Source organism: Monodon monoceros, unplaced genomic scaffold (assembly GCF_005190385.1).
Source record: "Monodon monoceros isolate NGI ecotype Baffin Bay Population unplaced genomic scaffold, NGI_Narwhal_1 Super_Scaffold_16, whole genome shotgun sequence".
Lineage (NCBI taxonomy): Eukaryota > Metazoa > Chordata > Mammalia > Artiodactyla > Monodontidae > Monodon > Monodon monoceros.
In genome coordinates, this window is record NW_021703772.1 from 103133050 (window position 1) to 103155213 (window position 22164).

Sequence of the window (22164 nt, forward strand, 5' to 3'; positions counted from 1 at the left end):
ATTTAGCTTTTTGAAAAATTCCCTTAATCTGACTTGGTTTTTCTGTTTGATGCAGATCAGTGAAAATCTCATCTTTTTTGGCATCAGTATGTGGGTCAGCATTTAGCAAAGATTGATAGAGATCATTTGACAGTTCTTTTGTCAACCAGCTAGTTGATGTTGCTTGTAGACACTCCGAACTTGCTCCTTTATTTATATGCAAGGTTGCACTAAAATTTTTATAGCTCTCTTCGTCTTCACATCTTTGTGAATAACTATCATGCACACGATCTACGACAGACGGCAGAGAGCTACCACTGAACTGGGGTAGAAGAGATCACATCAATAATTTTAGTTTCTTCTTGAACATAACTAAGACATTTCCAGCTTATATTATTATGTTCTAGATGCTGTTTTCGGGTTTTGTCTATATTATTTTACCAAAGCTCTACAGTATTCTCTTTAGAGAATAGCAAATAAAAGTATTATTCTTATTTAAAGACTAGGTGTCCATGACACACAGAGGTTTAATGTCACAAGTTAATAAGCAGTGGAGCTAGGATCCTATCCCAGTTTTTCTTACTCCATAACCAGCTCAACTATCATCTCTTTATCTGCAGATCTTGTCATTTGTGAGGATTATGGGCACATAAATGGAGTGTTTCAACAAAATAACATATTATTAAGTCCTAGAGAAGCATAAGTTACTTAGGAATACAGAGAATTAACCATTGGCCTATTCTGAGGTTCAGAAAGAGCTTCTTTAAAGAGATGATGCTTGAGTATATTCTTAAAGGATGAAGAAGATAAGAAGGGCATGCCTGAGAGAGAAAACAGCACTAGCGGAGGCATGGATAGATGAAAGCCATGTAGAAACTATACGGCTTATGGGGAGTTCCATGTAATTCAAGAGTAACAAGTATAAAGGACTTGAAAGAGGTCTTTAAAAAATAACATTAATATGCATGGAAGTTTACTATTATAGTGGAATTTGAGTGGTCTAAAACTTTGTTCCCTCCACTGTTTCCTGCAGGGGAATATCTGTAAGCAGGAGGATGGCTTTAGATGACCAGACATCTACATCATACCTTTTCTTTTTTTCTTTTCTCCTGAATTAATTAAATCAAACTTTTAACAAACTTAACCTTAGACCTAAACATGCCTAGATATGGGGAAAGTGAAGAATATATACTTCCTTCTATTTGGGGTATTTATATTTAGGATTTTTATGGTTGGGCATGGAATTTCTTGGGGTACAATTGTTTCCTATTTGGAATATTAAAAGAGGAGACAACGTCACTGGGAAAGATGGGTTCAGGAGCATCAGCACAAAGGCCTGGAGTCTCTCCTGATGCAGCACCGCCTCCTCCTATGGTGCACCACTGCAGGTGTTTACCCTGCTGGATTGGGAAGCATTTTGAAATTATTAAGATGGTTCTTGTGAAGATGTGTTAATGATGAAGGTATAATCAAGCTTGGTTGGGACTATTACTTTAGCTATATCATATGGGAGGCCATGTGGTCAATAACATCTGTTAAAATCCTGCTAAGGAGTGGCATCTATTTTAATTTAATGATCTTAGTACCTATAAGAGAGTAACGGTCTGGTTTGTTATAGTTGCTAAGCAATGATGCAATCGAGCAGAAGAGAGCTCATTTATGCATGGCCTTGCATGCCATGTTAAGGAGCACACAAATGTTACGAATCATTGGTGGATTTTAAGGAATAGAGTCTAAAATGGTCAGATGTGAAACTCAGTATTTTCATGTGACAGTGTGAAGGGTGGATTAAGGGATTAAAGAGAGGAGGATAGCAGCTGGAAGCCTACGTAATCATTAGCTGATGGAAGAGCATGGGCCATGGAGTCCGATGAACCAAGGTTCAAATCCTGGATCTACCAACTCCTGGACTTGACTCTTGGAAAGTCACTTCAATCTTTTCTAAGCCTCAGATTCCTCCACTGTATGGAGGAATGTAGGAAGAAGAGAGGTTTGTTGTAGGATTTAAGAGATCATTTGTGTAGAGTACCCCATTTAGCACCTGCCAGAGTAAATAGCATTACCACATCTTGTAACCCTTAGGTGTCCATCACATTTTTCCATTCATATCCTAATGCCAGAAATTTCTTCAAAGCTACCAACCTCTTTGTGCAATTTAGCATAAAACTTAGAGTGAAAATCTCTCACGAAGAGAGCTCATTGATTAAAATTAACCCTGATCAAGATGTAGATGGTTGACATGACATCTCACCCTGAAACCAAGGAGAGTAACTCTCTGATGAGAGAAAAATGGGGCAATGAACAAACTGCAGAAACAAGAGGCTGGTTGGTGGTGGACGTGTTGAGAGAACAAAAGACAAACACTTTACCAAAAACGCTGGACTTGCTAATTAGATCCATCTGTAGCTTGACTCAAGCTAAACATGCTAGTCTTTTCTCCTTATCAACTCATCCATTTTCAGATTTTATTCCCTTATCAAACAGCACTTTGTATCAAAATGAAATTCCCTGAATGCAATTTTTGAACAGGGTTGTGTTATTACTGAATGATCCTCTGGCTCCATTTTTTCCTACTAATAGTTTCAAAGTAGGGTCTTTCACTCTTGCAGGTGGTTTGAAGAGGCTGTGTGGAGCCAGTCATACCCTTGCAGTTGATTGTATTTATTCGGTGGTGAAGCAATGGAGTCATTGTCATCCTCCAGAATGGCAGCCTCAGATGTCTGTCCTTGAGCAGAAACACTGCTACTGCTGCATTCAACAGTGGATTTAATAAGACACTTTTGGTTAAAACTCTGGAAGAATGACTTTGGGAGACAGAGTGAAATAGTTGCCTAAGTGGGACTGAACTTGTGAGGTGTGAATTCTTTGACCTCTTTTGTGACCAAAACCAAAACCAAAGTAAGTTGAGCACAGAAAGATTTGCAGTGATGGCCACCCTCTGATAATAGATATAATTGAGATAAATATACTTAATATATTCCATTTTTTAATTACAATTGGTTTCTTCTCAAATCACATTTTGAATGAAATGTTTCTGTTATGATTTATAATGATTTGAAAACAAAAAGATTAGTTTGAACAAAGAGTCCAATGAAAAAGTGATCCAGTTATTCAAATACGATCTATTTCTCTATGTCAGCCCAATAGTTCCAAGATATAACAGAGTGGATTAAAAAATATTTTATTAACAAAAACATTAATAAATAGGCATCAATAGGGTAAGCTTGATTATTTCCCTTATGGAATATTCTCTGTGCATCGATAAAATTGATAGCCCCTTAATTCACAGTAACATTTGAAAGGCTCTGGAAGGTCCTTTTGTCCTCAGAGTCACCCTCCTCCAGCTTCCAGGTTATAGGATCTGACTGTTTACAGGTTCACTGGCCCCTCTTTTGGGAGAAAGCTTTATGATGTGGATCAATGCCACTCCTGCTACATTTATTTAAGGAATATTACCTTGTCGACAGACAGACAGGCAGACTTTGCAGCATATGTCTCTACTTCTGATCCTGTTTGGTCACAGTTGGACTAAAAATGGGCAAAAGCAGAATACCAGAAATAAATGACCTACGAGGCCTGGCTCAAAGAGGCATACTGGTTGCATCAGAGTTTCTTGTGGCTTTGAGTCAAGAAATACTGAGACTGTGACCATTAGCAGGTTGCCAGGAAGCTCTGCTGGGGCCCTGGCCACAAACTCCACGTACAGGTTGAGGAAATAGACAAGGTATTGGATATAGGATGAGGACATCGGTAAAGATGGGGGAAGAGGAGCAGATACGCAGACAGAGAGGCCAAGAAGCGAGAGAGCATGAGCGGAGAGGGGCAGGGCCTCACCCCCTCTCCTGGAGTTCCAGCTCTTGTTCAGCCCATATATCTTCATGATAACCACATACTCTCTCTGGTAACTTAAATTAGGTCTCTCTTTTTCTCAACCTAATAAGCAAAACAAAGAAAATGTCAAAAGTTTTTCTAATAGCAAATAAGTTCAGAAACACTAACATAATATTTTCCAAGTGCCCATTGCTTAATGAGGTTAAATAACAAAACTAATGAGCTGGTCATGGAATGGGCCTGCAGGAATGGGGCAGGAATTGAAAAGGTCCTTTGGGCAGGGAAGGCTTAAGGGGACACCCTGTGCTAGTTATTCTCCTGGGTGAGCTTTGGGCTGGGAGTCTAAGGAGGTGGGAAACAAACATTTCAAAGAACACGATTTTCTCCTCAATGGAATGACTTTCACTTAGTTGTGCTTTGGTATTATACCCTCCACTTTCATTGAGGCATCAAGAAAAAGTGCTTTCTGAGGCTCACACTTACATTTCATAATGAGATATGGTTATTGTCACCACCCCAACATTGCTTGAATTCCTTTTAAGAAGTTTCATACAGGGAATTCCCTGGCAGTCCAGTAGTTAGGGCTTGGCACTTTCACTGCCTTGGCCTGGGTTTGATCCCTGGTCGAAGAACCAAGAACCTACAAGCCACCTGGTGTGGCCAAAAAAAAAAATTTTTTTTGTTTTTCCTTACAAGAAATTTCTTTCGTAGTGAAGTGGTAGGTAAAATTTTACTTCCTCTTATGAACTGTCATGATTTGTCTTCATGGGCATTGAGAAACCACTCAAATGATTCTGTTATCATTTTTATTTTGGTTGTCTGGATGCTCAGAAGTAAAGTCCTGGAGGACCTTCTGGACCACATATTTGTCTTCTCTCTCTCTCTCCCTTTCACTCTCTCCCTCTGTCTCTCTCTCTCTCTCTCTCTCTCTCTCTTTTTCTCCAGGCTTTAGTTTCCAAGGTTTAACTCTATGTTTACTAGGTTTAATATTTATGTTGTAATTAATATTTTACTATTTTATTGCATAATTAAGTAAGTAGTGCTGGAAAGATCCTAATTTTATTTTATTTATTTATTTTTTAAAATATTTATTTAGGCTGCGCCAGGTCTTAGCTGAAGCACACGGGATCTTCATTGGGGCGTGTGGGATCTTTTTTTTAGTTGTGGCATGCGAACTTTTATTTGCGGCATGCATGTGGGATCTAGTTCCCTGACCACAGATTTAACCAGGGATCCCTGCACTGGGAGCGAGGAGCCTTACCCACTGGACCCCCAGGGAAGTCCCAAGATTCTACTTTTAAAAGCATGATAGATGAAGGATCATAGAGAAGGTGATATTTGATAAAGACAAGAAGGAGTAAGAGAGGGAGCAACGTGGGGTGAAATAGCAAGGAGGAATGGCGCAGAAGAAAAGACAGCAAGTACAAGTGCTCTCAGGAAGGAGTGGGACACACAGTCTTAAAGAACTGTGAGCCAGCCAGTGTGGACCAATGGAGGGTTTGAGGTAGGGAGGCATATGAGATAAGTGAGGCAGGGTTAAAGATTGTGTCAGACCCTGTAGGCCATTGCAGTGATTTTGGCTTTCACTTGAAATGATGTAGAAAGCTACAGAAGGGGTGTAAGAAGGAGAGTGAGATGATATAACTTACATTTTAACAGGAATAGTCCAATTGCAGTGTCAAGAATAGACTAAAATGTTGGGTAGTAGGCACAATAGAGTCAACAAAGACCGAAGCAAGAAGACAAATTAGGGGACTTCCCTGGTGGTGCGGTGGTTAAGAATCTGACTGCCAATGCAGGGGACACGGGTTTGATCCTTGGTCCGGGAAGATCCCACATGCTGTGGAGCAACTAAGCCCATGTGCCACAACTACTGAGCCTGCACTCTAGATCCCGTGAGCCATAACTACTGAGCCCACATGCCACAGCTACTGAAGCCCGCATGCCTGGAGCCCATGCTCTGTAACAAGAGAAGCCACCACAGTGAGAAGCCCGTGCACTGCAACAAAGAGTAGCCCCCGCTCGCCACAACTAGAGAAAGTCTGTGTGCAGCAACGAAGCCCCAACGCAGCCAAAAAAAAAAGAAGACAAGTTAGGAGGTATTTCAGTAATCCATGTCAGGGATGATGCTGGCTTGTTACAGGTTGGTAGCAGTCGAGGTGATGAGATGTCTTTGACTGTGGACGTATTTCCATGGCAGCACAGGTATCTGATAGACTTGATGTGCCATGTGAGAGTAAGAGAGAAGTCGTGGACAGCTGGGCTGGAGCAGCAGGGATACTGAAGTTATCCACACTGAGATGGAGCTCTGTCTGGGACACACTCAGCTTAATGAGCTTATTAGAGTGTGGATGTTTAAGTAGAGAGCTGGAGACAGAAGTTCAGTTGACAGGTCCATGGAGGAGGGTCATCATTTGGGGAGACAGCAGTGTATAAATGGATTTCAATGTCATAAGACTGATGGGATCATGAAGGAAGTGAGTCTATTTAGAAGAGAGAAGATGTCCAAGATTGAGTCAAGGAAATGAGGTGGATACATCAAAGAAGATGCAGAAGCAATGGGCCAGTGGGATAGGAGAAAAATTTGGAAAGGATGATATCCTGGAGTCAAACAAGCAAAGACTATTGAAGAGGAGGGAGCAATCCACCTAGTCAATGTGAATGGAAGCTGGAGAATCAGCAGTTGCATTTATTATAGCAATACAGGGCTCAGTGGTGACCTTGATTGGAATACTTTCTTCATGAAGCAACAGGAGAGGTTAAAAGCCAAAGAAGGTGGGGCAGAGCTGCTTAAGAAAAAGAGGATGCCTAAGTGTCAGGAGAGAAGGGGTCAACACCGTATCTGGAGAGTCTAAGTCAAGACTCAAGCCTCTGCCTTCAGATTTTGGAGTAGGTGGAAACAGAATCTTAGTTCAAACAGGCTTACAAACAAGTAAAAATTTCTGAGAAATTACTTCGAGCATAAACTGGTGTTTTAGGCTGAACTTTACAGGACACGAATGCATGGTATTTGAGTGTTTGAGGCTGGCTTACGGGGTTAAGCAACAAATGAACACAGACTCTTTCCATTTGGGGTATACAAGTAAATGTAAAGAAAAACATATTAAATATAATTGTGGGTATCTAATCCAAATTTTCACGAGACAACATTTTTTAAAAGAAAAATGCTCAGATTAATTATATTGTGGCATTTAAAAAAATGTCTTGGGTTGCTGTCATTTTATCTTTAAAAAACTATCTTTCTAGATTTGACCGATCCCCTATGTTTACAGAAAATCAATTTTATTTTTGGACTGCATATTAATTTCATTTCCCAGCATAATGAAATTCCACTGACCAATTTCATTAGCCATGAAAAGTGATTTGGCCATTTTGGTCAGAAAACTAGCATTAGGCTGAAAGACAACAAATCTCCCATTACTTTGTCTTAAAAAAAAAAAAAAAAAGAGTTTTCTGGTTTTACTGCATCTAGCGATCCTTTGGGTGAAAAAAACATTCTGTCCCAAATTCTGTGCCAAATTTCATCACATTTCCTTCACTGCACAGCTTGTTAAATGTGAACAAGTGCCTTGGATTTCAAGGCAGTGCTAAGATTCTCACTTAAATTGCCTTGGAACTTGGTGGCCCCTAATTAATCCAGTCATGGCTAGATATTTTGTGTGATATTGTTTACATAGTTGATAGAAAAAACACATCTATGCAGCAAGGTCTGGGATGCATAGTGAAACAGGAAATACAGACTTTTAAATTTGACCATTAAAATGTCCCAACGGGAAGCCTAGAGTATAGGTGTTACTCTTGTTATTTAGGTTATTTTTAAAGCGCTGACAAAGGAGGACTGTTTAAGGAGAGTTAAATACCAGGTTGACTTTGGACTTCATTCTCCGAAGGAGTTGTTGAAAGAATTTGAGCATGAAAACAGCATGATCACTTCACTCTGGTGGTTCTTTGGAGCACATACAGGAGGCAGATGAGATAGCTGACAAGGAACGAAGAGGTTATTGAAATCGTCCAGATGAAAACAATGCACAAGACCTAGGAGGAAAGAAACAACGGCAATTGCGATTGAGGGGATTTCACTGCGTTACTTTGCATTTTGCTGTGTCGTTGAGTCTAGAAAATATAAGTACAGCCCATTTCTCCTAGGGTTTCCTATTCTAACATCTATTTCCTTACTTTGTTTTGGTTAGGTGCTCCAATATTAAATGCGCTTTCTATTTCTTTGAGCTGACGAAATTGGTGCTGCTTCTTCCCATTTCTAAAGAAGAGGGGTTTATGAAACGTAACAACTAGCCATTCCTTTACCCAATTCAGTAATCTGAAAGTTATCTTGGACAATCTTTGCCCACTGTATAAATCCATTTTTCTTTTACCAAATCCCAGAAATAAGAGGAGACATCAAATTCCTTCCTAAGTGGTAATTATATGTATCTCGCTCCATGTGGCTCATCTTATGGTAAAATTGAGATGTTACCACTTTTATTAAGGAAACTGCTCTGGCATAGTTGACTAGGGCGGAATGTGGTAGACAGAGATTCCTGATATACTATTGGTTTGTGTTTTGAAAGTAGATATTGAAAATAGTTCTGCTCAGAAAGTCTAAGCCAGAGGGTAGTATATGGTGATGTATCTTACCCATAATTGTTTTAAGTAGAAATGAAAATTTTTTGATTGAATTTTTGTAGCTGTTATGTTAATCTTTTTTTCACATTTATTTATTTATTTATTTATTTATTTTTGGCTGCATCGGGTCTTCATTGCGGTGCGCAGGCTTTTTATTGAGGGGGCTTCTCCTGTTGTGGAACACGGGCTCTAGGCATGCGGGCTGCAGTAGTTGTGGCATGTGGGCTCAGTAGTTGTGGCTGGCAGGCTTTAGTGCGCAGGCTCAATAGTTGTGGCACACGGGCTTAGTTGCTCTGCGGCATGTGGGATCTTCCCGGACCAGGGCTCAAACCTGTGTCCCCTACATTGGCAGAGGACCAAAAAGCACAGAACTAGTTTCCAGTTTATTGAATAAAGCCTCGTTTCCTGTGCTATGCTTTGTTTGATGCGCAGGTAGACAACAGAAGCTCATTATTCCTCTGTAAGTGCTCGCATGTTTGCATTTTCTGGCCCTTCTCCATGCCCGATCCTTAGGAGGCAACCAATAAATTAATGCTGAAACTGTATAAACTCAATAGCAGTCTAATTTGGCATATTAATATGTCATTTAAAAAAAGCTCTTACTCTTAATTAGTATACTAAACGAACCATTCATTTAGGAACAAAAAGTCCCACGTGTACCCATTTATCATTTTCTGAGTTTCTACTGTGTGTGGAAAGCGATAATTACTGCTGGGGTCTTCTGAAATGAGGACAGCACTGCTTTCATCCTCCAAGACTCACAGTCTGATGGAGGTGACAACTGGATAAATTATTACAAATCAGTTTGAAGTGTTGCAATAGACATGTGCAAAGACTCATTATGGTGTGCCTAGAAGGACCCTGTCAAGCCCATTTCAACCTAGAAACACAAAGTCATCGCATTGTTTTGCTAGAGTTGGAGGCTATTTCAGAGGTCATGATGCAAACTTTTAGTCTCTCTTGCCAGACAAGTTAAATAAAAACATCTTTACAATGAATACTATTGCCTGAATTCAATGTATTGACTATCTGTTTATGCATTCTAGTGTCTTATGTTCTAACTCTCTTACATTGATCAATTCTAGTTTTCAACTCTTATTTGCCTCTTCCCTTCCAAAATATTTCTTGCATGATAAGTTTCAACTTTGGATTGGAGTAGAACTGACCAGAATTTTTTTTGTTTTCATTTATTTAATTGAAGTATAGTTAACTTAAAATATTGTGTTAGTTTCAAGTGTATAGTCAAGTGATTTGTTATACATATATATATTCTTTTTCAGATTCTTTTCTATTATAGGTTATTACAAAATATTGAATATAGTTCCCTGTGCTATACAGTAGGTTCTTGTTGTTTACCTAGTTTATATATAATAGTGTGTATATGTTCAACTCAAACTCCTAATTTATCCCTTCCCTGCCTTTCCCCTTTGGTAACTGTAAGTTTGTTTTCTATGTCTGTGAACCTGTTTCTGGTTTTTAAATAAGTTCATTTGTATCATTTTTAAAAATTCCACATGTAAGTGATACCATATGATATTTGTCTCTCTCTGACTTACCTCACTTAGTATGATAATCTCTGGCTCCATCAATGTTGCTGCAAATGGCACTATTTCATTTTTTTGTGGCTGAGTAATAGTCCATTGTGTGTGTGTGTGTGTGTGTGTGTGTATATATATATATATATATATCGCATCTCCATCATCTGTCAATGGATATTTAGGTTGTTCCTCTGTCTTGACTATGGTAAATAGTGCTGCTATGAACATTGGGGTACATGTATTTTCAAATTAGAGTTTTCTCTGGATATATGCCCAGGAGTTGTGTTGCAGGATTATAAGGTAACTCTATTTTTAGTTTTTCAAGGAACCTCCATACTGTTCTCCATAGTGGCTGTACCAATTTACATTCCCATCAACAGTGTAGGAGGGTTCCCTTTTCTCCACACCCTCTCCAGCATTTGTTGTAGACTTTTTTTTTTTTTTTTTTTTTTGCGGTACGCAGGCCTCTCACTGTTGTGGCCTCTTCCGTTGCGGAGCACAGGCTCTGGACGCGCAGGCCCAGTGGCCATGGCTCACGGGCCCAGCCGCTCCGCGGCACGTGGGATCCCCCCGGATCGGGGCACGAACCCGCGCCCCCGCATCGTCAGGAGGACTCCCAACCACTGCGCCACCAGGGAAGCCCCTGTTGTAGACTTTTTAATGATGGACATTCTGACTGGTGTGAAATGGTGCCTCATTGTAGTTTTGATTTTCATTTCTCTAATAATTAGTGATGCTGAGAATCTTTTCATGTGCCTGTTGGCCATCTGTATGTCATATTTGGAGAAATGAGAACTGATCAGAATTTAAAAAGAGATGACTTTAGGAGCAGGTACACTGGTGAGTTGTTCACATTCTCAAGGATTTTCCAATCCAGAAATAATGTTTTTTTTAAAAATAGAAATGGTGACTGAACATTAATGAAGACCATGGAAACTCTAGATATTTATGAATAGCCTTTAGGTTCAATAGAAAGAACAGGCCCTGGACTATAGGCTCTTCTCAGTAAGGGAAGAAGTGCCCATCTGGGGAAATAAAACAGAAGAGAGTGTTGAAGTAATGGCTGTGAAGAGGGCAGCATGGATAGAAAAATGAGAAACATTCTTTTTCACGTGAAGAATAAGCTCTGGTTACTTTCTTCCATTTTGGGAGAGTTAGAGTGGATTAGACTTAGTAAGTTGCAGCCATTATTATTAGAGCCTCATTCTAGTAATTTGTTTGAAGATTCCTGTAGGAAAGAAAGCCTCATACACTCTTGAGTTAAGAATAGTTCTTCCAGATGGGAGAAAGTGACTCCTTGGTGGAACTCAGGCAAAGAGAGGATGGAAGAAGGAAAAACTCAGAAGTCACATAAGAAATCTGATTTCTGGTAGTGATAGAAGAGCTTAATTAGGCTCACCCTATAACTGTAGATGATAACTATAAAATGTAGACAAATAATGTGAAAAATACAACTATTTAAAAGCCCTAGAGAGCAAACATGCAGAAACAGGAGTGAGATGTACAAGTTGGCGACATCAGGCTGGAAGGTACCCTCTGCTGCCCCATACTTAGTTTGCATGCGGCTCCAGCTGCAGAGAGCTGCTCCTTATCGGCACAAGGTGTCAAAGGACAAAGTTCAGGCTGGCAGAATGACGATAAAATTATGGGAGAGTTCTTGGAAGAGGGGGAGCCCCACAGAGAGTGTGAATTCCCTGATCAGCACATAAAAACCATGCAAATTTCGGGGGGCTAGGAGCTATCTTACAAGGATGTAAGCAAACCTGCATTTTGCTCCAGAGGGAGACACTGTCTCTCTTCATCAAGGCTGGTCATTACATAAACATCCTTCAAAAGATAGTCCAGAACAGAAGGCAGTCAGTTTCTCTGCTCAAAATGTGCAGGAATTTGAGAGACCCATGAAGAATTTTATCCCTACAGTAGTGTCCCTATAAGCCTAAATTCTTAATAAATGGAGTTGGAATGAAAAAAAAACCCAACAACTACTACTTAAAGTAATAATTATAACACTGTAGTACGGCGTTTGTAACATTTATAGGTATAATATGTATAATAATTATAGCACAAAGGATAGTGGTGGTGAATTGAACTATGATATTAGAAGATTTCTACATTTTTTTACATGAAGTAGTAAAAGTTAAGCCCACATAGATGGCTAAGATACCCACTGTAATTTCTAGTGAAATCAGTAAAAAATAATGCAAAGAGGTTATAGCTAAAACATCAACAGAGGAATCAAAATGGAATATTAAAAATATTTGACTAACCAAAAGGACTATAACATTATATATGTAATTGACATAAAAATAACACCTGTAAATTGATAAGAAATACATTAAAACCCCAGTAAATGAAAGAATCAAGAAGTATAAAGAAAGAATCTACCAAAAAGGAAAATAAAGCTGTCAGTAGAAATGGGATAGAGGCAATTTATGAAGGAAAATTTCAGAAGAAAGTTTTTTTTTTTTTTTTTTTTGGCGATACGCGGGCCTCTCACTGTTGTGGCCTCTCCCATTGCGGAGCACAGGCTCCGGACGGTCAGGCTCAGCGGCCATGGCTCACGGGCCCAGCCGCTCCACGGCATGTGGGATCTTGCCGGACCGGGGCACGAACCCGTGTCCCCTGCATCGGCAGGCGGACTTTCAACCACTGCACCACCAGGGAAGCCCCAGAAGAAAGTTTAGAAATTATTAAAAGCAAAGCTGTGCTGTTATTTGAGAAGATAGCCAGTAAAAAGTCTCTTTGGAAGATATTTTTCAAAATTTCTAGGACGAGTGATGTCTGACATTGAATTTAAATTTTTTCTTGGCTTCTGCTCAAATGACCCTCTCTTACCTTCAAACCTTCAACAAAGGCCATCGTACTCAAGAATCTTGTGTTAGTTGTGTCTGGAGAAGTTTACCTCTAACAATGTAATATTTCCCACTACTTCTCTTCAATATTGACTACTGTTTAAGCCAATGCGAGCCAGTGGTCTACTCCATGCCTATCACTGTGCTATGCCCTTCAGGTGGTTTATTTTTAAATCTGGATTTACTCCCACTTTATGGAGGCCTAGGGAGCTTAAGTGACTTACCCCAAATCACAGAGCCAGTAATTGGATGGGTGAGTTGACCCGTGGGTCTCTGGTGTTAGTGTCAACACATGTAATCATGGGGTTAGGCTGAAGGAAGACAGGTGACACCACCACGGCACAAAGTAGGCTAAAACAGGAGAGTAGCTGCCTAAGGACCCAAGAGTCATGAATGGGAGCAAGTGTTAGGTGTGAATGGAAAACAAGATCACTGCACGCTGGAGAATGTTGAAATATCCAGGTAGCTGCTGTCTGGTTTACAAGAAGAGTATGATTAACATGAGAGAATGATACACTTATAGAACAAAGTGCGATACCAAATTGAGGCAGTATCCAAATGTGGCTAACATACATTTATTTGATCTTGCTTATATAAAAATAATGTAGGAATTCAAGTTGAGAAAGAAATAAAACCCGAATAGTTAGTTACCCTCTGTGTTTGGACAATAGAATCACATTGATTTCAATTGTTCTTTATTCTGTTTCATTTTTAAATTTTCTACCAAGATCATTTACTATCTTTATAAACAGAAAATATATTTCTAAAAGGAAAAAAAAAGAAAGTACCATCATTTTGACCATTCCAGGAAGAAATGTAAAAGAATAAACATAATTACATCAGTCTTTAAAGAATATCTCTCATGGCAACTGCTTCTGAGAATCTGATATATTCTCTGAGGGAAACTGCTCATTAAACAATTCTCAATAATGTGGTGAAGAAATACAGCAAAGTTATTAAAGATGTGATGGCTCTCCCAGGGTACACCTACCACAGGGACTAGAACCACTCTTTTAAATATATTTTCATTTGACTACTGCTCCGACAGACTGAAGCCATATTACCACACCTAATTTTTAAAACTCTTTTTAATAGGGGTCATTCTTCTTGACTTGAAAACTGGCTCATTTTATTACTTTGGAACCTCTGCGGAGCCTGATGATTTTACTTTCTTTTGATATTTTCATATGGTTTGGTTTTCATTAAATCAAAGGATATAGTAAGACTGTAATGACTTCAGGGGCTTTCTGACACCTTATCTACTCAGTGGTTGCTGAAATTATCTAAAAGTGTATACTTGTTAATTATACAAATTACAGAAAAACTTTAAGATACAAAGAACCTGGAAGAGATCAGGCATGGCAGTAAATCATATTAAAGTAGAAATGTCTAATTATCTATCTATTTATCTATCTATCTAATCTATCAATCTATAATTTTAAACAATCAGAACTAGTGGGGATTTCAGGAAGCCCCAGGTTCCTGAAACAAAGATATATTATGGTGAGGGAAGTAAACAATAGAGTTTTAGTATTCTTGCTTCATTGAGTACTAGTACTTATGTTGTCTATTAAAAAGTTCTGCCTCAGTTTAACCCTAACGAAAGGAGTTTGTATGACTTGAAAGGCTGTGAAGAAATGGAGCAGATATACCTGGATTAAAATATGCTCTCTGTCTCCTTTAGCTATGTGATTGAAGGCAAGGGATTCAATCTCCCTCAAGCTCGAGTTTCTTTACCTGTAAAATGAAGGTGATGTGAGCCATTGGTCTACTCTATGCTGAACACCGTGCTATGTATGTGTGACATGTGTTTTATTTTTAACCTGGATTCACTCTCATTTCATGGATGAAAAGGTAGGGAAGCTTATTGATTTGTTATGAGGGTTAAATGAGAGAAGTTTTCTGAAGTACAAGGCATAGGGTTTCATATCTCATAGGCATTCCATAATTATTTGTCCAGCCCTCCAAAGCTATTTCACGAGGGCAATGCACCCCAGGAGGCTGTAACTTCTTAAGCACTATTTATTTGCTACCTGTAAAGATGTGCTGCTTCTTCTCTCCCTGGTGAATTTCTATCCCATATTTCAGGTGTGTATTTTATCTACCACATCAGTCTTACATATTCACTCTATGAACACTGATTTTTCCTTCCATCAGATTTCTGTATCTAAGAATGTATGTCCCTTGGTCTGGCTCTATACATCATTCAACCGGAATTTTGGTCTATTCTATAAACTTTGGAGCCCTTGGCTTAGAGCCTAATTTTATAACTTACTATGTGAAGAGCCATAGCAAAATATTCAATCTCTCTGTGTCCTCATTTCCGTATCTGCAAAAGAGGGAGGGCCTTTGTTAAATGCACCTTGAGGACTATGTAAGGATAAAATTTTAAAATGTGTGAAAACCCCCAATGCGTGGATGTATACAATGAGTCATCCACATGTGCTAGACCTTGTCCCTAATTGTCCTGAAAAACTAATATTTTTGAAGCACAGATGATTTCTTATTTTTTCTTTGTATGTCTCACATGCCCATTGTCATGAATTGTTCTGGTCATATTGAACTACGTGCAGTTTCCGACATGTGTCATTCTTTCCAACAGATGTATTTTGAAATTATTGACCTGACTCCTTTATCCTTCACCACTCAGCTCAGGCATCAGTTCCTCTTGGAAGACTCCTGGGATCTTTTAGCTGGGGTTTCCCTCCACTCCTCAGGCACTATGCATGTCTGTCATTGTGCTTATTACACTTTATTACCTATGTACATACTTCCTTCCTCTGGTGGAACAGGAGCCTCTTGAAAAGTGATTTATTTGTCCCTTTATCCTTGGAGCATAGTTCAGGCCATGAAACATAGGTGCTCAATGAGTATTTGTTGAATGGATGAGTTGAATGAGTGGGTACAAAGCAAGACTCTCAGGAATGGAGTGCTATCACTGGGTAGAGCCTCCAGCTGGACCCTGGGATGTCTGATTGACAATGGGTACACTCAGCATTGAATTACCTAGCATGCTGTTGGCATTTTTGGTGATCCTTTTCTTCCTCAAGCTCCCAGATATGGCAAAGACACGTGACCAGTTGGCTCACTGGTCAGCCATCAAAATGACCTTTGGAAATTTAGCCACAAGGGATAACTTGCCTTGTTTGGTTGGTGGTTTATGTAACTTACAGATACTGTAATGGTTCAGATCTTACTTATTTGTATGCATGTCATGGCTGATCTAGAAAACATATGGTATTTTGAAATATTGATCTTTTCAATGCCAGTGAGTAAGAGATATTAGTGTATCCTGGGATTCCATTTGTTACCGTGGGATTACAGTCAAGAGAAGCAGAAAATTGGAATAGAGCAAAATTCATGTGAAGTGGAAAGTACAGCTGGCAGTGGTGCTAAAGAAGGAGAATGACAAATAAGGGAAGCATTATTTTAAAGGCTGACTCGACCATCAAGTGGGAAAGCAGCAGTCAAATGAATAGGCTTTCGTTGCCTCAGCTTCCTGTGCCTCCAGGTTGGTTTTGCAGACTTAAATTCAGCACAACAGCTGGAAAAGGCAAAGCAGAACGATTTGGAAGGAGGAAAAGGTTACACCCCTATGGATTCCTGCCACTTCTGCCAAGCAAGTAAATGGGAAGATGAATTGGAGAAAGAAGTAACTGTGGTGATGAAAGATGGAAAAAAATAATAGAACATTTTCCTAATGCTTATTATTATACCTAAACTGGACCTTTTAAGTCTTCCAATGTCACTTTCACCATGAAACCCTTCTAGACCCTTCCTGGCCTGTTCACTTGCAGAGCTAATCCTCTTTTTTCATCATTAAGCTTGAAGATTCTGCAATAGTGCCCTGGACAATTGACTCCATGTGTGTCTCTGTTGCCTCAGCTTTGTGCAGAACCTAGGTCTGATTTGATTTTGTGCTTCCGGAGACAGAGAACCTAGCACATTATCTGGCACATAGAAGGCACCCCAAAATACTTTCTGATTGAATGGCTGGGTGAACACATTTAGAAGAAATATATTTGGTTGATATTCTATCCACCGGACCTTTAAATTATCTCTGTCCAAGGATTTAGTCCTGTTCTCAGGTGGGACTGGCTCCTCCTTGATTGTAAGGAGAAAGTTAAACCCCAATGTCTTTGTCTTTAAAAAGGAGGAAATGTACTAGATAAACAGGAAAGGAGACTGATGGGAAAGAAGTACCTTAGGTAATAGATGCAAGATGGAAGCATGGCTCCTTGTTAGCAGTTCTTGTTTCTTTGGTTCTTCTTTCTCTAGGAACCTTTATAGGTCAGGGTCTATCTACCATATTCCCGAAATCAAGTCATACAGTATCGCCTGAAGACTTGAAATATTTTTACATTAAGTGGCAGAGAATAACATTCAACAAATATTTAATTTTCTCTTCTACATTTCTCAGTCATGTTTGTTAGAGAGGGCCACGTGGGTACTTAGGTCGATGAGGGATTGGCAGGTAATGTGGCTCCATTGCAGGCTGAGGCAGTAAGAAGTCCATGTGCAATTGGCTGGGTTTTTCCTCTTTCTTTTCCAGCAACTGAGGGGGATGCATATTATAAATGATGTTCTTTCTAAAAGAGGAGAGACCTCCCTCATCCTGGATCTTCGAGTGATTTTTGTAATAGACACCCCACCAATCCCCTGGGGATGTGTAACATAAGGGAGAATTAGGCTTGTGCATTAAGTAACCACACTTTTGGAGTTGTTTGCTGTGGCATCATAACCAAGGCTCTCCTGACTCCTACCCACCACTTATACATTTTCAGCAATATCTTTTTCCACGTGCTTTCCGCTATACTTTTCTCTGTCGATCTGATCTTGTCTTTTCTATATCTTTTATTCTGTAAAGTTGTAGACTGATTATTTTTGAAATACGATTTGTCATTTTTAGGAATTTGGGGTGGGCAAGGGGGCAAACATATTTGCTCAGCCAGCAATTTTAATGCAATCTCAGAATATACGGGGATACATTTATGGATTTGGGGTCCTAAGAGAAATGAAGCTGCTTGAAACACATTCCTATCATTTGAAGGAGACTTCACGATACAAAGTGACTGCTCTTCATATCATGTTATTTTGATTGAGCATAATTATCACATACCTATTTAACGCCTAACTCTGGGCTTGCTAGGGGTTATCATGGGAAAGGGAGGGTGGCAAGAGAATTTTAAATCATAGTTGCTATTTTCCCTCCTCCTACATAACCTTTTTAGTTTTGAGAAGATGAAAAATATTGTGCAGGTGAAACATTAATGTAATAAAGCAGGACAATTTTGTGTGATGTTGAGTCATCTTCTATTGAGGCTGAAACACATAGATAAAAGTGAATCTGCTTTGAAGTAATTGAACTTGACCATCTTATCTCCTTTAACCATCATGGTGATCCCTTGGACAATTGTTCTTGGAGACCCCCTCTATTTCTCTGCTGGCTCTAAAGTAATATGAGTCATAGTAGGTAAGGTGGATTCTGGGAGGGACTGCAATTTGAACTTGGCCTTCCTTGGTACAAGGAAGGGGGTGGGAAACCTTCAAGTCTTTGAAAAAAAACAAAAAGGTTAGAATGGAAAAGGTATGGAAATGGCTAACTGGGTGGGTCCCAGGGGATATATGTTGGAAAACAGTAGAAGTGTTCTAGGTTTTGGTGGGTCTTATTATTCTCCTATCAGAAACATGACTCTTCATTATTTAACGTTTTTAGTTGCTTAATCTTGTGCATTCTCTACTGCCAATTTTGTAGTTTCTATTCAGTGAATAAAATGTAGGAACATTTCAATTTTTACCAAGGTATCTGGTTTTCAGTCATTTCTATATCCATACAAAGCTACAAGTTTATTTCCTAATCTCTCATTATCATCATCTATCCTTTATTCTTTTCTCTGTGACTTTTAGTCTGACTCTTGACACCAGGTAATCACACAGGCTGATGTATAGCAACAAAATCTCTATAAGGATCACCCATCATCTGGATAGAACCATGCCAGGATGTTTATCCTCTCATGTTAATTCTCCCATTTATTCCACAAGTGTTAACTGTCAGAGATTGTGCTGGATATTAGGGATATAAAGAACAGTGCATTCTCTGCCCTCATAGTCTTAGAATGGAAATAGCCTTATAACATCCTGTAGCACAGTGGGATAATTATTTTAGAGTTAGGATTAAGAAACAGCAGATGACAGCTCTTGAGAGCTAAAGTTTAAAACTGGCCTGAATTTCATGTGTTAACTGATCTGTTTTTGACTTCCTCAACTGGACTGGTACTGAAATATTGTCTTTTGGGTTAGTCTGTTCCTGCTGCCTAAGAATGGACTCAACCTCTATCACTGGGGATGTTTAAACCAGCCACATACCACATGAAATAAGAATCGGGATGCAAAGAATCCTCAAAAGAGTTTTGGTAGGATTGTTACCAAAAGAAGAGGAAAAGGATATCAAAAGGCCAAAATTAGCAAATGCCTACAACTTGCAGTGAGCCTTTCTGAAAAGAATTCTAGGGAGCCATGGAGCAAACAAGTTCAGAAGGGAGAAACCTAAGGGTAAACTAGACACATCCTGAGGGAAAAAGCAGGTATGTGGAGTCATGACAGATATTTCCTTTCTTTCCTCCAGATCCATTCTGCACCCTTCTCTCCACCCTGTTTTATGTTGGAGGAAAATGACTATCACGGGCTACACTAGCCAAACTCCCTTGCCCCATACCTTCCACAATCAGAAGATGGAAAGGTGGGAATAGAGAGAGATTGGGGTGTTTATTCCCTTTGCTCCTTCCCTCCTGTGCTCAGGTGGCAGTGACTGTGTTCTCCAGAAAGTCAGAGCTTCTGTCTCATTATCTTGTCTTACAGCTACAGCTACTGTTACAATATGACCCTCACCAGGGTCTAGAACTTTTTCCCCCTCTCCTTGCCCTTTCAGCCTAAGAGGTAGAGTGGCTCCATGCTCTTGCTGGCCCGAGGTGCTTTACCACTCCTTGTTGGTTTCCTTTAACTTTGTTCTCATCATTTAGGTAGGTGAAATATTACTATACTTGAATGGAGTCTGTCTATTGTTGGGTCCTTGAATGCACGATGGGACATTGCAGCTGGTATTGGATTAAGAAACAACTAAGGATAGGGAGCCCAACATTTGGAGACCATGGAACCAGATGATGGGTAAAACTGGGTTGGGTGGAGTCCCAGCAGGCTTGAGAAACATATTGAAAGGAGCAGACAACACACACCCAAGCAAGAGAGGGAAGGGCTGATGGCAAATAGTAGCAGGGCTACTGCATTGGAAAATTCCAGTGTTGACTTTTCACTCAGTATTCTAAGTAAAACAATTTTTTTCCATTGGAGACCACCTGGGGGGGATAGGGAGGGTGGGAGGGAGACACAAGAAGGAAGAGATATGGAGATATATGTAGATGTATAACTGATTCACTTTGTTATAAAGCAGAAACCAACACAGCATTGTAAAGCAATTATACTCCAATAAAGATGTTTAAAAAAAAACAGAAACCTAGTCTTAGGGTGGAGCCTGACAAGATAAAGTGAATTACCATTCCTAGAACTATTGAGGTGCTGAAGAACTTGTCCATGTAGGATTGATGATTAGGCAGGGTCTTTGAAGTTACAAACAGCACAATTGATGGGAATAATACTGCTTTTAAAAATTATATTGAAAACATACCAACAGCTCTTCCAAATTCTTCATTTCCTTTGGTAGGTTATTTAAGCTCTCTAAGCCACAGTTACCCCTTCTATAGACTGGGAATAATGATATCTACCCCCATGTGCAGGCTAACCTTGTAGCAGCTTATGGGAAGAAAAGTCTCTGCTCAAAAGTGGTAATAGATTTCTGAGCACAGCAAAAGGGGTCTTTGGTCCATTATGCAGCATTTAGTTAGAGGTTTGTGAGGTGCATTCTCTTGTCTGACACGTGGCAGAAATGTGATTTTAAAAAATGATATACAAACAAACAATGAGTCATGAAGAAATCAAAAGGGAAATAAAAATCTTGAAACAAATGAAAATGGAAAAACAACATATCAAAACCAGAGGGATTTTGAAAAAGCAGTTCTAAGAGGAAAGTTTAGAGTGATAAATGCCTACATTAAGGAAAAAGAGGGGCTGGGAAGATGGCAGAAGAGTTAGACATGGAGATCACCTTCCTCCCCACAGATACACCAGAAATACATCTACACATGGAACAACTCCTACCGAATACCTACTGAACGCTGGCAGAAGACCTCAGACCTCCCAAAAGGCAAGAAACTCCCCACGCACCTGGGTAGGGCAAAAGAAAAAAGAATAAAAAGAGACAAAAAAATGGGGCAGGACCTGCACCAGTGGGAGGGAGCTGTGAAGGAGGAAAGGTTTCCACACACTAGGAGCCCCTTTGCGGGCAGAGACTGCAGGTGGCAGAGGGGGAAAGCTTTGGAGCCACGGAGGAGAGTGCAGCAACAGGGGTGCGGAGGGCAAAGCGGGGAGATTCCCGCACAGAGGATTGGTGCCGACTGGCACTCACCAGCCCGAGAGGCTTGTCTGCTCACCCGCCGGGGCGGGCGGGGCTGTGAGCTGAGGCTCGGGCTTTGGTCGGAGCGCAAGGAGAGGACTGGGGCTGGCGGCGGGAACACAGCCTGCAGGGGGTTAGTGCACCACAGCTAGCCAGGAGGGAGTCCGGGAAAAGGTCTGGAGCTGCCGAAGAGGCAAGAGACTTTGTATTCCCTCTTTGTTTCCTGGTGCGCGAGGAGAGGGGATTAAGAGCGCTGCTTAAAGGAACTCCAGAGACGGGCGCGAGCCACGGCTAAAAGCTCGGACCACAGAGACGTGCATGACACGCTAAGGCTGCTGCTGCCGCCACCAAGAAGCCTGTGTGTAAGCACAGGTCACTCTGCACACCTCCCTTCCAGGGAGGCTGTGCAGCCCGCCACTGCCTGGGTCCTGGGATCCAGGGACAACTTCCCCGGGAGAATGCACGGTGCACCTGAGGCTGATGCAACGTCACGCTATCCTCTGCCACTGCAGGTTCACCCTGCCTCCGTACCCCTCCCTACCCCCAGCTTGAGTGAGCCAGAGATGCCGAAGCAGCTGCTCCTTTAACTCTGTCCTGTCTGAGCAAAGAACAGACACCCTCAGGTGACTTATACACAGAGGCGGGTCCAAATCCAAAGCTGAACCCCGGGAGCTGTGCGAACAAAGAAGAGAAGGGGAAATCCCTCCCAGAAGCCTCAGGAGCAGTGGATTAAATCTCCAAAATAAACTTGATGTACCCTGCATCTGTGCAATACCTGAGTAGACAACAAATCATCCCAAATTGAGAAGGTGGACTTTGAGAGCAAGATATATTA